Source organism: Hylobates moloch, unplaced genomic scaffold, assembly GCF_009828535.3.
Source record: "Hylobates moloch isolate HMO894 unplaced genomic scaffold, HMol_V3 SCAFFOLD_6, whole genome shotgun sequence".
In the NCBI taxonomy this organism is placed as follows: domain Eukaryota; kingdom Metazoa; phylum Chordata; class Mammalia; order Primates; family Hylobatidae; genus Hylobates; species Hylobates moloch.
This window is the reverse complement of record NW_026652281.1, coordinates 12,128,415-12,140,050: the sequence shown is the minus strand read 5'-3', so window position 1 is coordinate 12,140,050 and position 11,636 is coordinate 12,128,415. Positions and strand designations below refer to the sequence as shown.

The 11,636-nt window shown below is 42.2% G+C and overlaps 1 long non-coding RNA gene across 1 annotated transcript; it reads right to left on the bottom strand.

Moving 5' to 3' along the window:
* Window positions 1-2,050: 2,050 nt before the first annotated feature.
* LOC131383768 (uncharacterized) lies at window positions 2,051-11,250 on the bottom strand. Its single transcript, XR_009214026.1, has 3 exons — window positions 11,219-11,250; window positions 10,203-10,319; window positions 2,051-2,154 (listed from the first exon to the last, which is right to left on the bottom strand). It is a non-coding gene; the product is annotated as an uncharacterized LOC131383768 (long non-coding RNA).
* Window positions 11,251-11,636: the final 386 nt, after the last annotated feature.

Sequence of the window (11,636 nt, the reverse complement as noted above, 5' to 3'; positions counted from 1 at the left end):
CACATATGTGTATATACACACACATACACATATGTGTGTATTTACACGTATATACACATATGTGTGTATGTATACATATATACACATATATATGTGTATATATATGTGTATATATATGTGTATATATATGTGTATATATATGTGTATATATATAGTGTATATATATGTGTATATATATATTTTAAAAGTCACATTGAAAGAGCAAGAGTTATAGGAAAATAAAAACAAATTATTGCAAAGTAATTTTTTTCAATCAAAATCCACATTTCTCTTTTCTATGCCAGAATAACTCACTCGGTCTCTCTCTCAATCTCTCTCTCTCTCTTTCTCTCTTTCTCTCTGTGTGTGTGTGTGTGTGTGTGTGTGTGTGCGCGTGTGTGTGTATGTTTAACAGGGATCATCAAAGCAGTTGAGTTTCCCCCTACACATGCAATTCTGGTTATTGATCTGCCAATTAAAGGAGGGATGCCTGAGTTAACACCGTTATAGCTGAAGTGAGGACATCCATTGCCCTGTGCTTCTCAAATAAGTGATTCCCAGAAACCAGACAAAGGAAAAATAAAAAGTGGGAAAAAGGCCACTTGAAATGTGTGTGAGAATAAGGTGAAGAACCATTCACTCATTCGTTCATGTGTTCTTTCAGCAAAAAACAGGACACCAGTGAGTAGGGCCTTCCTGAACCACCCGCTCTAAAAAAGGCTCTCAAAGGATGATTACCAGAGGCTAAGAAGAGTAGTGGGGGGCTAGGATGGAGGTGCTAATGGTTAATGGGTATGAAAAAAATAGAATAAATAAGACTGACCATTTGATAGCACAACAAGGCAATGATAGTCGATAGTAACTGTACATTTTAAAATAACTTAAAGAGTATAACTGGCTTGTGTGTAACTCAAAGGATAAATGCTTGAAGGAATGGATACCCCTTTCTCTATGATGTGCTTATTTCACACTGCATGCCTGTACCAAAACATCTCATAAATATGCACCTACTTTGTACCCAGAAAATTAAAAATAGAAGAAGAGATCATAAATAAAACCACTGTTTTGGATAATTAAAAAAAATAAAGCCCTCGTAGTTCTCCACCTCTGAACCTGTTCATTTCTTCATAGCACATTTCACAATCTGGTGATGTGTTTGTCTATCTGATGAATTATCTGTCTACTTCTCTGAGCTGCAAACTCCAAAATCATAGGGATCGTGTCTGTTTGGTTCAGTGTCCATTTTTAGGACTGAACAGTGCCTGGAACTTAATAAGTATGGTACTCAGCTAATACTAGCTGCTGAGTAAATGAGAAAGGCAGTGGATGGCCTCTGAAGACAGGGAGGTGAAAACCTTTTTCCTGCATGTTGTGATTCTCTAATGAGGTCTTCGGATGTTGCTAGGATCTAGCAGCCTATTATTTCAAGGAAGAGTCTTACTAAGAAGATGCTTAATTTAAAAAGCTTTATTTCCACCTGGTGAGCCGTCTACCATTCAGGACTTCAGGGCTAGGGAAAGCTAGCTTTCGCCTACTACTTGGGGACCTGTCTGAAATAAATATGTCTCAGATCCTTGGCTAGAGGTGGTAGGAAAGGAGGTAGGATTTGGATTGCGTGTCCAAGACGTACTGGGAATTTTGGGTCAGACTCACAGGGACGAATTGGCATTTAAAAAGGCAGAGTTTCTGGAATGGGCTCCAGCAGGTCTTGAGTGAGGTCCCCAAAATTGGACCTTTTTTTAAAGACAGAGTATTTGCTCTCTTGTCCAGGCTGGAGTGCAGTGGTACAATCATAGCTAACTGCAGCCTCGAACTCCTGGGCTCAAGCCATCCTACTGCCTCAGTCTCCCAAGTAGCTAGAACTACAGGCACATGCTACGACACCCAGCTAATTGTCTTATTTTTAAAGTAGAGACAACGTCTCACTTTGTTGCCCAGGCTGGTCTTGAACTCCCGGCCTCAAATGATCTTCCCATCTTGGCCTCCCAAAGTGCTGGGATTACAGGTGTGAGCCACCGTGCCTGGCCCAAAATTGCATTTCTAACAAACGCCAGGGTGATGCTGATGTTGTGGGGTCAGGAGACTGTGCTTTGAAAACCACTGATGTAGTCAGAAGATCTCAGCTTGGTTCTTGGTTCTTGGGAGTTCATCGTCCTTACGGGGTTGCTGTGAAGTCTAAAGGGACCAGTACAGCGTTATCTCATTTAATAACCTAACACCTTGCCTGAAACAGGAGAAGTGGCTTTTTCAAGATTCACGATTTTTATTAATCAGAGCAAGATAATGACTGTGAAAACAGAAGGAGAAAATATGTGCTGCTCGCAGTTCAAGAGTCAATCTTTTGTTTGTTTATGTGACAAATCATCTTCAAGCTCACCTTTCTCCAGGGTCTGCTCGAATATGACTTTCCCATCGAAGCCTTCCCTTGCCCCCTGTATTTACATTTAGAAGTCTGTCTCTTAAATTCCCTACCTCCCCTTCTTTCCTTTTTGTTTCCGTAGCACTCATTTCCCAACACACTGTAGACTTCCCGTGTTTATTGTGCCTACTTTCTGAATCACCCACTCACATTTCAGCTCTATAAGGTCAGAGACTTGTATTCATATTTTTCACTGTGGTCATCTCAGCACTTAGAATGGTGTGTGGCACATAGTAGGTGCTTATAGTGAGTTGAATGGTGGCCCCCCACCAAAATACACGTCCACATCCTAAGCCCTAGAACCTGTGAATGTGATCTTACTTGGGGGAAAAAAAAAGTCTTTGAAGATATACTTATGTTATGAATCTTGAGATGATATTACCTTGGATTATGTAAGTAGGTCTTAAATCTAATGACAAGTATCTTTTTAAGCAACAGAAAGGAAAAAGCCATTGAAGATGGAAGCAGAGATTGGGGTGATGCGACCATGAGCCCTTGAGCCACCAGAGGCTGTAAGAGACAAGGAAAGATCACCCCCTAGAGCCTTCAGAGGGAGCAGAGTGTGGCCTTGTTGATACCTTAATTTCAGACTGACTTTTGACTTTCAGAACTATGAGAAAATAAATTAGTTGTAAGCTGCCCAATTTGTGACAATTTGTGAGGCTAACTCAAGGACACTAATATGTTCAATAATTTGGTAGTATGAATGAGTGAGTAAATGAATAAGCTGCCAGCGTGTGGCAGGCACTGCACTGGGTACTGAAGACATAATGACAAATAAGACGACAACAGCAGTGTCATCTTGGAGATTCAATTCTAAAGGGGGAGACAGAAAATAAAATGGCAAATGATGAATAAGATGTTAGTGATATTTCTCATAGTGGTTTCCTGTGAAAGAAATAAATAGGGTGACAAAGGTATTTGAAATGACAAGAGGGCTGGGGAGCTGGTGAATGGTGCTGTTTCCTGAATACTTCCAACTGCCTGCCTTCTGGGCCCTTCATAGGACTGTGCTTCCTCGGCCCCTTGTGGTTGGGTAGGGCTATGAAACTTGCTCTCACCAATGCTTTGTGAATAGAAGTGACAGGTCGTTTAATCACCATTGTGAAACCGTCCAGAACTCTCTTTCTTTATGCCATGACAATTAGCAACCAGCCACTTGAAAGAGCAGCTGTTCCACCATGCTGGGTTCCAGAGGCAGTAAATGTGGGCCAATGCTCCCAGACAACACCCAATGTTCATTTATGGGATTTATGCATTTTAGGACAGAATCAACAGGGTCAAGCTTGCTGCAGGGTCTGTAGCTTTGGTAGCTGGGAGTATGGTGGTGCCGTTTCCCAACAGGGAAGTTTGGAGAAGACTGGCGTCCCATGGGCTGCCGCACTGCTTAGTGCTGGAGGAGCAGCCTTACCCCAGAGGAAGGGCAGGCAGGGATGTGACATTGAAGAGGACACTAACTGGTCCAATGGTTACCTTGAGCTGCTGACCATTGCCTCACTCTAAATAACAATTGGCACTTTTAAGCTGGGCATGGTGGCTCACGCCTGTAATCCCAGCACTTTGGGAGGCTGAGGCAGGTGGATCACCTGAGGTTAGGCGTTTGGGACAAGCCTGGCCAACATGGTGAAACCCCGCCTCTACCAAAAATACAAAAATTAGCCAGGCATGGTGGCGGGCCTCTGTAGTCCCAGCTACTTGGGAGGCTGAGGCAGGAGAATCGCTTGAATCCAGGAGGCAGAAGTTGCAGTGAGCCTAGATTGTGCCATTGTACACCAGACTGGATGACAAGAGCAAAACTCTGTCTCAAAAACAAACAAACAAACAAAAATTGGCACTTTTTAGTGCCATCTAAGGTTTTCACATTTATTAATGCCCTAACTCCCCTAAATCAATTAAAAAAAAAAATTAGTTCTTTTTTCTTTTTAAGATGAGTCTCCCTGCGTTAGCTAGGCTAGAGTGCAGTGGTACAACCAGGGTTCACTGCAACCTCTGCCTCCTGGGCTCAAGTGATCCTCCCGTCTCAGCCTCTCAAGTAGCTTAGACTACAGGTGGGAACCACTATGCCTGAATAATTTTTTTTTTTTTTTTTTTTTTTTTTTTTTTGAGACAGAGTCTCGCTCTGTCACCCAGGCTGGAGTGCAGTGGCGCAATCTCGGCTCACTGCAAGCTCTGCCTCCCAGGTTCATGCCATTCTCCTGCCTCAGCCTCTCTGAGTAGCTGGGACTACAGGCGCCCGCCACCACGCCCGGCTAATTTTTTTGTATTTTTAGTAGAGACGGGGTTTCACCATGGTCTCGATCTCCTGACCTCGTGATCCACCCGCCTCGGCCTCCCAAAGTGCTGGGATTACAAGCGTGAGCCACCGCGCCCGGCGCCTGAATAATTTTTATATTTTTTGTAGAGATAGGTATTTGTCCTGTTGCCCAGGCTGATCTCAAACTCTCAGACTCAAGCGATCCACCCACCTTGGCCTTCCAAGGTGCTGGATTACAGGCATGATAGGCATCAACCTCCATGCTCATTCTAGTTCTTTTTTTTTTTTTTTTTTGGAGACGGGGTCTCATTCTGTCACCCAGGCTGGAGTGCAATGGCATGATCTCAGCTCACTGCAGCCTCCACTTCTCGGGTTCAAGCGATTCTCGTGCCTCAGCCTCCCAAGTAGCTGGGATTACAGGCGCCCGCCACCATGCCCAGCTAATTTTTGTATTTTTAGTGGAGATGGGGTTTTACTATGTTGGCCAGGCTGCTTTCAAACTCCTGACCTCAGGTGATCTGCCTGCCTTGGCCTCCCAAAGTGTTGGGATTACAGGTGTGAGCCACTGCACCTAGTTCTTTCAATTGGCTCGTTATATTATACTTATTGTATTATTGTTATATTATAGTACTGTATATTACATATTTCTCTCTTCTTGCCTATTGAATATAAATATTCCAATTGCTTTATAAAAAGATTTTTAAAACCATCAAGGCAGTCTGTGAATTCCTTATATTTGTGATCAAGTGAAATAATGCCAGTATACGACTAACAGTGCCTGGCACTAAAACACGAAATAAACACTATATACATAATGTTACTTGCTGCTATTATTGTTGTTACATGGTAAATATTTTGACTTGGTATCTTGTAGTGTTCACCTTCTTTTGGTTTTTATATTAGTCACTAAATCTGTGTAATCTGACTTCTTTTAAACTTCTGAAAATGAGACCATTAGTATTTGAATTACAGTGAAAGTAACTAAGAGGCCCTTTTTTTAATTTTTTGTCTGCAGTGAATTATTGACGTCAGAGGATTTAATCAGCACTCCATTGCCATCTGAATGACCCTGAAAAATAGGAATTTTTTAAGGCAAATTGTACTTTTCTTCCATGGCTACACACAGTATTTGGATGCCAATATTTCTTCTAATGAGTTTCTGCATGTTACTAGCCTATTGATGCACAGTGAGGGTGGATGGCAGGCATTCTTGGGTGCTTATAAAACTCCGCTTCTCACTCCAGTATCAGCACACACACAGGCACACACATGCACACACAGCAGGCATCTTTTGTGCCAACACAGTCATGACTGCATTCATGGGCCAGGAGAACAGTAAAACTGGGCCCCTTCCTGGACTCAAGACTGAGTCTGGCTTGGTTTAAAGTGATCGTCAGAATGCCATCACCCTTGCCAATGACCAAGGAGGGGTGTGTTGCAAAATTCTGGCCAATGAGGGGTGTACTGGGAGATTTCCTTCATTCTTGAACAAGGGCACAAGGAAGGAACGTTTTTCTGCTCCTGGATATAATCTTCTCGCTTTGGAATTATGGCCAGTATATTGGAACCATGAGTGGAGCCAGCTGATGCCCTGAAGAGAATAGCAGAATGAAAAGATTAAAAGAGCCTGGATTAGCCAGGCATGGTGCTGCACATCTGTAGTCCCAGCTACTTGGGAGGCTGAGGCAGGAGGATCACTTGAGCCCAGGAGTTTGAGGTTACAGTGAACAATGATCATGCCATGGTATCCAGTCTGAATGACAGAGGAAGGCCCTGTGTAAAAAAAAAGAGCCTGGGCTCTGGAATTAACCAGCCTTGAAACCACGCTAAGTCAGGAGTTCTGATTATAAGAAATACTTTTCTCCTAACTGTACAAGCCACTTCTATTTGCATCTTGCTAACCTGCATCTCAGAGCAGAACATGCCAGGTGATACAGTATATGCATCATTTCAAACTTCTCTTCAGAAAGCAGTCATTCACTCAGCAAGTATTCACTGAGCACCTATTATTTGCCAAGCACTTTACTAGGTACTGGGGATTACAGTGATAACTAAGACTTGGTCCCTGTCTAATGTCACTAAGTTTCTGTTGAGTGAAACAGACATTAAATGACTAATGCACTTAAAATAATTTTTTCAACTAAAATAAAGATAAATGCTATAAGGAGACATATCGGGTACTAACAACCATAGCAAAGGTTCTGGAGGGCCTGTGAAGGCTTCCAGGGGAATCTGTATTTGTGCTGAGCCTTGTGGGACGAGGCTCAGGTCTTGACTAGGGCCAGGAGGAATGGGTTGCCTTGAATGAGTGGGACTAATGGTGAATTAATTCCTATGTCAGGCACACATTAGTCCATTCTCATACTGCTATAAAGAAGTAACTGAGACTGGGTAATTTATAAAGCAAAGAGGTTTCATTGGTTCATAGTTCCACAGGCTTTACAGGAAGCATGATGCTGGCATCTGTTCAGCTTCTGGGGAGGCTTCAGGAAACTTACAATCATGGCAGAAGGCAAAGGGAGAGTGGGCACTTCATACAGCCAGAGGAAGAGCAAGGATGGGGCGGGGTGAGTGCTACACACTTTTAAACAAGCAGATCGCGCGAGAACTCACTATCATGAGACCAGCACTGGGAGATGATGCTAAACCACTCATGAAGGATCCACGCCATGATTGTACCATACGCATTTTTAAATTATTGGTCCTTTACAAGCAAAATTTTAAATAACTGCTTCATCATTACTTCCACCCTCCACCACCAATTGTAAGAAATTTAGCTTCCTGAGTTCTCGTTAAAACCATGCTGAGAAAGTATTTTTGTCAGTCTGCAGGATGGATTTCCTGAAGCAGAGAGCCAGGTTCCCAACTCTCTTGCTCTCTCCTCATAGGTAATGAAGACTATCTTCCACCAAGCCTTCCACACATACAAGATGGACATAGACCCCAAGCAAGGGACACAGCAGTGCCTGTGTGCAGTGCAGCTCAGGAGGAGGCTCTTTGAGATCTTGCTTTCCTACAGACTGGCCACTGCCACCTATATCCAGGGCAAAAGCAAGGTGGTGATTGCAGAGAGGGAAGTCGCCCACATGCTCGGCTTCAACACAGGTGAGCCAATGTACAGGGCAGCTTCTAAATAGCTGTCTAGAATGTGCACCTAGTTGTCTAGAATAGCTCCTGAATAGTTAACTAGAATGTAAACCTTAGCATGGGAGTGGGCGGGGGAGATGACAGGAGCAGAGACATATCTTAGACAAGCAGGTTGAAGACTCTGTCTGTCTTCCTGGGTAGATTAAGAATTGTTAAAGGGCAAAGTCTTCAGAGGCAGTAAGACATAATGATCTCTTCCACTTGCTACTCCTTAATACTAAACCTCTCTCTGCCTCTGTTTCCTCAACTGTGTGATAGGGATCTTTTTGTTTTTTTTAATTAATTAATTATTTATTTATTTGTTTATTTATTTTTGAGACGGAGTCTCGCTCTGTCGCCCAGGCTGGAGTGCAGTGGCGTGATCTTGGCTCACTGCAACCTCCGCCTCCCAATTTGAAGCGATTCTCCCGCCTCAGCCTCCCAAGTAGCTGGGACTACAGACTCATTGTTCCACAGGCTTTACAGGAAGCATGATGCTGGCATCTGTTCAGCTTCTGGGGAGGCTTCAGGAAACTGAATATACGGAACTATGAATAAAATCAATTAAATTAAAATGAAGTTATTTTAATACCTATGTTTATGCTGGGCACCAAGCCCAGCTAATTTTCTGTATTTTTAGTAAAGACAGGGTTTCACCGTGTTAGCCAGGATGGTCTCCATCTCCTGATCTCGTCATCCACCTGCCTTGGCCTCCCAAAGTGCTGGGATTATAGGCATGAGCCACTGAACCTGGCTAATGATGGGGATATTAACAGTATATTCCTTATAGGGTGATTGTGAGATTCAATGAGTTAATACAACTCAAGTGCTTATTACTGAATGGGCACGCAGTAGGAGCTGAATGATACTGGCTATTATTTTCCATCTCTTTAACTCTGTAGAGGTTTTCCTGTACTTGGCACAGAATATGAGCAAAATAATTTCTGCATAATTTTATTTAGTTATTTATTTTTCTACTTCCATACCCGCTCATATTTACTTTTACTTTTTTATTTATCCTTTATATTTTGCAGAGACTGGGGTCTCACTATGTTGCCCAGGCTGGTCTTGAACTCCTGGGCTCAAGTGATTCTCCTGCTTTGGCCTTTAAGGTGCTGCAGTTAAAAGTGTGGGCCGCTGCATTCAGCCTGTTTAATTTTTTTAATTGATGAATAAAAATTGTATATATGTATCGTATATAACATGTTGTTTTCATATATGTACACATTGTGGAAGGGTGAAATCAAGGTAATCAACATATGCATTACTTCATATACTTATTATTTTGTAGCGAGAACACTTTAAATCTATTTTCTGCGGTTTTCAAGAATACTATACATTGTTATTAACTCTAGTCACCATTCTGTACAATAGATCTCTTGGAACTCCTTGTATCTAACTCAAATTTTTGCATCATTTTCAATTGATGCAGAAGACTACAGAGTGTTTGTCATTAACTATTATTAACAGCAAAGCTGATTCAGACAGGTGCTATGGAATGGATGAAACAATAATGACCGTTGAGGCAGACATCCAAAGCCAGATTCAAAGCCAGGTTTCATTACCAATAATCTGTGACAAATTAGCAAAGTTACCTAACCTTTCCCTACCTTCGTTTCCTCATTGGTAAAATAGGGAAAATAATAGCATTGACCTCACAGAGTTTCTGTGGTAATCAAATAATTAAATAATCCGCATGGTTGAGCACAGTGCCTGCAATATACTATTAATGGTTCTCGGGGTTATTTTATGTTTACTATGTAGCAGTCTGTTTTAAGCATGTTGCAAGCATTAGCTCATGTAATCTTTACCACGTTCCCAAGAGGCAGACATTAACATTAGCCCCATTTTCCTGATGGGAAAACGGAGGTATAAAGAGGTTACTCAGCTAATGGTAGGCCTGCACTTGCACACAGGTGTTAAGCATCCACTTATACTGTCTCCAGCTGGATTGTAGAGCTATTTTTAGCAATCATTAGAGACGTAGAAAGCATAAGGGACGGCCAGGCATGGTGGCTCATGCCTATAATCCCAACACTTTGGGATGCCGAGGCGGGTGAATCAGGAGGTCAAGAGATCAAGACCATCCTGGCCAAGATGATGAAACCCTGTCTCTACTAAAAATAAAAAACTTAGCTGGGTGTGGTGGTGGGCGCCTGTAATCCCATCTACTCGGGAGGCTGAGGCAGGAGAATCGCTTGAACCCTGGAGGCAGAGTTTGCGGTGAGCATAGATCGCACCACTGCACTCCAGCCTGGCGACAGAGCAAGACTCTGCTCAAAAATAAATAAATAAACAAAAATAAAAGCATCAGGGATTAAGAAAAGGGCAAAAACAAAAAGATTAGGAGAACAAAGTAAGGACATAAATTTATCCTCATGTTTGCAGCTGAAGAAAAGGATGTTGGAGCATTAAGATTCTTACCTGAGCACCTGCTGTAAATAGGGAAGCACCTCACTTTAAAGACGCTTCTCTTAGCGAGCAGTGGACCTAATGCCTCTCTGACCTTTATTGTGAGAATTCAATCAAGCTTCCAAGTACCTAGTGCATGAGGAAATGAGAGGGCAGCAGAATGACTTTTTGCATATAATTCAATTTCTGCCTGGTCTACAAAACATAATTTCTTGCCTACAGAAGCTAAATCAGGCTGTTTAAATCCCTAATCAATGAAAAACATTCTCTTGATTTATGAAAAAATATCAATATATGTATGTTGATTTAGATTAGTGCAGCTACAAACAATATATATGCCATGAGTTTCTTTTCCTTTCAAATTGCATGTTAGCGTGACTTGTAGAAATGAGTGCGAGATGACACATTTGAAATAATAGCAATGGTAATAATGATAATAAAAGCACCATCATAATTACTGTCTGTTATTAAGTGCCTGCCCTGAGCTAGGCATTATACTAGAAAGTTTCTATTTCTTATACGGTTTAATTTTCTCAACAATCTTATGAGAGCAGACTTCCGATTAAAGATAGTCCTCTGAACACATACATTTATAGCCACTTTCTCCTAAAAGCCCATTAAAATGGCAAAGGCAGTACTTTTTATTTTGTTTTGGTAAATCAATGCAAATGGATAAAGAGAGCAGGAGAGACAGTTATAGCCAGAACATTTTGGAATCTGAAAATCAAAAGAAGTCTGTGTGATATAACTTTTTGAATTAGGTTTAGCTCAAGTAGCAAAAAGCCCAACTTAACAGTGATTTAAACATATGCGGTTTATTTCTCTCATGTAAGTGTGAAATTGGTGAGAAAAGAGTAGGCACGACAGTTCCATAAAGTTCTCAATGGCCTAAGCTCTTTGCAGCTTTCTTAACATTCTTGGTGTATGACTCTTATCTCAAGGTGCAGTAAAGCAGCTTGAGTTGCGTACATCAGGTCCATTTTCCAGTTGGCAGTAAAGAGGAAAGGTGGGGTGAGACAGGTATGTACCTCCCGTTTAAAGACACTTCTCTTAGCAGGGCATGGTGGTCCGTGCCTGTAGTCCTAAGGCAGGAGGTGGCACTCAACTCTAGAGGTGGGGCTCGGACACTGGACCAAATTGAGGACTAGCTAAATCAGGGAGGGGGTGGAACCAGCTTTCCATAAGACACGCCCACCAGTGTGCCATGTCAGTTTACCACTGCCATGGCAACACCTATGAGTTTCCCTTTCCATGGCAACAACCCAATGACCCAGAAGTTACTACCCTTTCCCTAGAAATTTCTGCATAAACTGCTTCTTAATCTGCATGCAATTAAAAGTAGGTATAAATATGAATGCAGAACTGCCCTGAGCTGCTACTTGCTGCCTATGGCATAGCCCTGCTCTGCAGGGGCTGTCACAGAGCTGTAACACTGCCGGATCTATA